Here is a 6,329-nt window from a genome sequence, read left to right on the forward strand (position 1 = left end):
TGTTGTTTTTTCTTTTTTTTTCATTAATCACGTTTTATTGAAGAATGTCAATAGGCAAATTTGGGCTCGCAGGCCCGCATTAAGAGCAAAACATATAAAGAATAAAGTTTATGTAGTAGAAGCGCAACATAATACAGTACATATCTTAGAATATAATCAGTGACTGTTGCAGTCTCAGGTAACAGAAGAATGCTAGTGTCAAGTAATACTTTGTTCCTCCCTAGGAGGCGCATCACTATAACTCGTGTTAGTCACTTTGTTTAACAAGATCATTCAACCAGGGGCTAGGGCTGTGCGGGCAAATTAATAGGCATCAGAGCCTTGGGTTCGTGTGAGATTCAGTGATTGGTGTCAAAGGTCCTCAGTGGGGGGTATGAGAGGACAGTGTGATGTAGTGTGTTAGTATATGGCATGACCCAGGAGGGTCCTATGTTGTTGATGGTGTTAAAGAGGCATGGCGCTGGGCGGTCATGGTAAATGCGGGAGATGGTGCGGGTTTAGCGAGGTTGCACGATGGTGTAAAGGAATCCCTCCAGTGATATGAGCTTCCAATTGGGGCGTCTACGGATGCGCCCCGACTGCCCTCATGTGTCGTGGGGGGGTCCAGTTAGAGAGGACCTCGTCTCCTCGCCTAGTCCCCCAGTATCCGGCTGGCCTGTCTAGCGGTCTTCTTGGGTCCCGTGTCGGGTTATGTATTGTCTGGTTGCGCATGCCGCGGTTGGGGTGCGATAGGGGTAGTGTAGCCGGAGGTGTGTGAAGATGGGGGTGTGAGAACCAAGCTGTCTCGGGATCCATGTGGTTGGGTTAAGGTCCTATTGTAATGGCTTAAGAGTGCGGGGCTGTAAAATTCCCGTTTGTGGTCGTCAGTGGGTCTTGCGTCTCCCCTAGTGTCAAGATGCGTGGTGTGTCCGATTAGGTCCCGTCCAGCCACTACTGTCTCGTATTGCGTGGTCTGACCGTCCATAAATACCAGATCAGTGTGTCAGGTTTCTAGTAACTGGTCGGGTGTGGAGGTCGTGTGGTGTCAGGTCTGTGCCAGGCCGCCCCTCCCTCCCCGTGGGGGCAGGGGGGGGGTCTGAGATCCGTCCCCCCTATCCCAAGGGGACTCGTGGTCATGTTTTTATCACTTAATCCAAGTATGAGCAGCTTGTGGATGTGGGCCCGCTAGATAGTCTTGTGCGTGTATATATGGTCCCTAGGGGCGTTCCTTTCGTTATGAGCTATTCGTGATAGTACTTTGTCCAGTCAGGAAGACATGGTCGTTCCGCGAGATGTAATGTCAACAGTGGCTAGCGGCATTGTGTTGCTGTAAGTCATAGGGTATAGGACTGGCAGTTCACGAGGGCTGCACCATCCCCCGGGCCCAAGCCCCCCCCCCGCCGACACCCCCCTACGGTAGCGCCCGAAAGACGAACCACGGCGCCCAGATATCCGCGTACTTTGCTTCCCTGCCCGTCAATTCCGCCTGGAGCGACTCCGCTGCCCTGATATCTTCAACCCTATGTATCCACTCTTCCCTGGTGGGGGTATCCGTTGTCCTCCAGTGTACTGGGATGAGTGACTTGGCCGCATTCAAAAGATGACGTAGGACAGACCTTTTGTAGACAGACAACGGTTGTGGGGAGATGTGCAGTAGGGCCAATTCTACCGTCCATTCAGTATCGTCTCCGAGAATTAGGTGAGTATCTGATTCAATTTGATCCCAAAATGGTGTGATGAGTCTGCATTCCCACCAGATGTGTAGTAGGGTCCCGTTGCCTTCCTGACATCTCCAGCACGTCGGTGGAGTAGAAGGGAAGATCCTATGAAGTAGTGTTGGTGTTCTATACCACATGGATATCAGTTTGTAATTTACCTCTTGATATCGAGAACTAGAGGAGCTCTTGTGTTGCCATATCAGTGCTCTTTCCCATTGCGTCTGGGTGAAAGTCTTGTCCATGGCCCACTCCCACCATCGTTGGAAGGCATTGGTGTCCGGTGTGGATTCGGCCAGCAGATATTGATAGAGATTCGAGATAGTCTTCTCGAGCGATGCGCCCCGGGCGCAGAGGTTCTCGTACCACGTCAGTTCCCTTTGTAATTTATCCTTGTGGGGTAGTGAATCAAAGTAATGCTTTAGTTGAATATACCGGAGAGTCACCATCGGGGATCGTTGTCGGCCCTCCAGCAGTGTGTCCAGTGTCTTTAGGGCACCGTCTCGGGTGACCTTATGTATCGGGATATATTCCTCTTCCCCCAGGAATATCCAAGCCTCCGCAGGTAACCCCACCCCCTATATTGGGGTTGTGGGCAATCGGCATCAGGGGGCTCGGAGTCGGGGAGATCCCGGGTGTCTCTCTGAGGCTCTCCCACGTGAGTAATGTGTGTGCCACCGGGCCCTCGTCTCGTCTCCTGCTGCCCCTAGTCGCTCGTCTTTTCCATACCAACGCCTTCAGTTTCGCTGTGTCGCCCTCCCTGTCCAGAGCCACCCATTGTTTGTCCGTGGCTATCTCATGCCACTCAAGAATCCGCTGTAGCGTTGCCGCCTGGTGATATTTTTTAAAGTCCGGCAGCGCTAGGCCCCCTCTATGTCTGGGTAGGCATAATAAGTCGTGACGTAGCCTGGATCTTTCCTCTCTCCATATGTACTTGATAACAGCCGACTTGAGTCTCGAAAAGAATGCCGATGGTAGGGCTATGGGGGTGGTCTGGAACAAATAAAGGGCCCTCGGGAGTATGTTCGTTTGAGGACCGCTATGCAGCCATGCCATGTAATGTGCGGGTACGCCCACCTCTTCAGATCCGATTCAATCTTCTGCAAGAGCGGTGCGAAATTGAGTTTATAAATGTCTTGTGGGTCCGTGGGAATCCAGACTCCCAGGTATTTCATCGCCCCCGTACACCAACGAAAGGGAAAGAGTGGGCCCAGGGCTTCGTAGTCTGCCGCATGAGTGGTGATGTTGAGAGCCTCGCATTTTGCTAGGTTCAGTTTGAATCCGGAGATCCGGCCAAACTTATCGATTTCGGAAAGTATGCAAGGCAATGTGATCCGCAGCTGGGAGACAAAGAATAGGAGGTCGTCCGCATATGCGGCCACCTTATGCTCCGTGCCTTGCCATGAATATCCATGTATGTCCGGATGGTCCCGGACCGCTTGTAGGAGTGGCTCCAGGGAGAGGGCGAACAGGAGAGGCGACAAGGGGCATCCCGGCCTGGTGCCATTCGCAATGCCAAAGCTTGTAGTAAGAGCCCCGTTAACCCGTACTGACGCCCTCGTGAGCTATATAGGGCCATGATCCACGCCATAGTCCGCTGTCCAACGCCCATGTACTGAAGAGTTTGGGTCATATATGACCAGTCCACCCGGTCAAACGCCTTCTCCGCGTCCGTGGACAACAGCAGGAGAGGTCTCCGGTATTTCCGTGCATGGTGTTGTATGGAAAACAGGCGTAGTGTACTGTCCCGTGCCTCTCGGCCCGGGATAAATCCCGTCTGGTCTACATGAACCAGGCTCGGTAGGACCCGCTGGAGTCTAGTCGCTAGGGCTTTTGTTAGGAGCTTCGTGTCTACGTTCAGTAGGGAAATTGGGCGGTAGCTGCCGCATTGTTCCGGGTCCTTCCCGGGTTTGAGTATTACCGTGATAGTAGCCATTAAGGATTCCATGCCAAATTGTTCCCCCTCCGCCACCCTGTTGACAGCTTTAGTTAGCCACGGCAGTAATATCTGGTCGAAGTCTTTGTAATAGCCCGTGGAGAATCCATCTGGTCCCGGGGCCTTCCCCGTCTTCGTACTTTTAAGCGCCGCGGCTAGGTCGTTGGTCGTAATCAATTCGTCGAGCATAGATGCCGCTTCTGGGTTTATTCGTGTCCGAATAGTGTCCTGTAGATATGACAGCACGTGTTGCGACGAATCTCGTCAATGTGATGGGTCCCCCGGTTGGTGCAAGTTATATAAGGAGGTATAGTATTCCCGGAACTCCCGTGCTATGTCTTCGGGGTACGGCGACGTGCCTCCTGACGACAAGCGAATCTTCCGCACCTGTGTGCGTGTTGCATCCCCTCGGAGTAGCCGCGCTAAAAATTTCCCCCCTTTGTTCGCATGAGTGTAGAAGAAGTTTTTCGAGTTTTGGAGCGAACGTAGGTGTCTTTGTGTGAGGAGGGCTGTCAGGTTGCGTCGAGCTTCTGTTAATTCGGCATATGTTTCGACTAGTTGTGAGCGTTTGTGCTGGAGTTCGAGACGTGATATGGTGCCGTACAGGTCGGACATTGCGTGTGTTGCCTCCTTTCTCTTACGGGTCGCAATACCGATAAGAGTGCCACGTATGACACTCTTGTGTGCTTCCCACACGGACACCGGGGATGTTTCGTCGATCCCATTCTCCTCGAAGTAGCGCTCCAATGCATGGGAGACCTCAGTCCGTACCGCTAGGTCCTGGAGCAGGGACTCATTCAGGCGCCAAGACCGGATAGCCGGTTTGAATAACGGGGATTCCAGTTCTATCTGGACCGAGCTGTGGTCAGACCACGTTGCCGGTTCTATGGATGCCTTCCTCAACCGAGACAGGCCGTCTTGTTTAATGAGAATGTTGTCAATCTGAGAGTAACGATTATGAATTATTGAGTAGTGTGTGTAGTCTCTGTTAGTGGGGTGTATCGTCCTCCAGCAGTCAACCAGTGATAGTTCCCCCAGAGATCTGCGTATGGATCTAATGTGGGTCTGTGGGAGGCTGCTGTGTCCCGTGGAGGAGTCCATAAGTGGATCCAAGGGGGCATTAAAGTCCCCCCCTACAATCAAAGCCCCCTCCGAGAAGTCGTGTAATTTACGCAGCGTTGTCCGTAGAAATCGTGCTTGCTTCGAATTGGGTGCATAAATAGACGCGAGTGTGAATACTATGTCGGCTATTGTTCCCTTGAGGAAGAGGTCGTCCATCAACCTGTCCAGTTCCTGAAATCCTAGGTCCGCGGCTACTAATATTGCCACTCCTGCCCGCCGAGCCAGTGGGTGATTGTTACAGTAGCTGATAGGGTAGAAGGTGTTACGGAGCTTGGGGGCCGCGCCTTCTCGAAAATGAGTCTCTTGGAGCATTGCAATCGATATGTGCTTCCGCCTCAATGTCCTCAGTAGGTGGGTGCGGCGCTCCGGTATGTTCAGGCCTCTGCAGTTGAGCGTCATGACAGTCATAGGGGTGCGCTGGTACGCCATGGTCCCATCCGCTACTAAGCGCGTCCGGCCTCAGGGGGCCCGCCCGAGCAGCGCAGGGCTCCTGGTCGACGGCGCAGCCCCGTGAGTGTGCGTGTGTTGTGTTGGCCTATAGGTGCCTGTGTGTCCGGTTGAGGTCTATGGGGAACCGAGGAAGTGTCAGGTGGTCTCGTCTGTCGTCGGTCGCGTCCCCGTACGTCTCCTCGCAGTGCCAATGTCAAGTCCCTTCGTGCGCGGGGCTAGTAAAGGGTGGTGTATGTGTAGGTGTATGTGTACGTATGTGAGAGAGTGTATAAGTTTTGAGTGTAGGTGTGAGGGAAGTAATGTGGGTTGAGAGATTAAAATAAGGGTGGGCAGAGGGAGCCCCCCTGTGGGGGAATGTCCCCGTGGGATAAACGTTGGTATTACCCCAGGATCTCCTTTCGAGAAGGAGGAACACTTACGCCTCGGCGTGAGTGGCCAGGCGTCACCCCGGTAACCAGATCGGTGGGTGAGCGTGCCTGTGGCTCCGTCGAGATACTTGCGCAAGTGGTTATGTAGAGTAATGGCTCGGGTCTAAACTGGGTATGGTGAAGCGTGTATGTATGTGTTATAAGATATGGGTCGATATGGCCCGCTCCAGCCGGTTCCTAGCCCAAGTGTTAATGATCATGGGAGGTGCAGATACACCCGAAGGTAATCAGCAACATATACATATGAAAACGAGTAAGTTAACAGCAATAACAATTGGCAGTTGTAAGGCACTCAGCATCCTCTATTGTTCGTTTCAGCCACTAATCACCCCTTCCCATTTCCCCTAGTAGGTTCTGGGCGGTATACGCCGCCTCCCCTTCCCCTTCCACACCGTTCCATATGCCCCGCCGGCCAAGGATATCAGATGTAGTCAAGCTAATTAGGTCATATTAGCCCAGTCCCCGCCACCCGTCATCCCATGGAGTGTGACCCCGGGGGTGAGGCGTTCTCATTAAGTGTCTCACATACGTTGTATGGGGGTATGCCACACCTTCCCGATGGTCTCAGAAGTATGCATTATCGTGCATCCCACGTATCACTAAGTGGAGGTTACTGTAAATAGTAATGGTAGTGGCAGGTTTCAAGTCCCATTTCCCCCCCCCTCCCCCCTCCCTCCCCCCTCTCTCTCCCCCTCCCAC

The sequence above is a fragment of the Pelobates fuscus genome, chromosome 5 (assembly GCF_036172605.1).
Source record: "Pelobates fuscus isolate aPelFus1 chromosome 5, aPelFus1.pri, whole genome shotgun sequence".
Classification (NCBI taxonomy): Eukaryota; Metazoa; Chordata; class Amphibia; order Anura; family Pelobatidae; genus Pelobates; species Pelobates fuscus.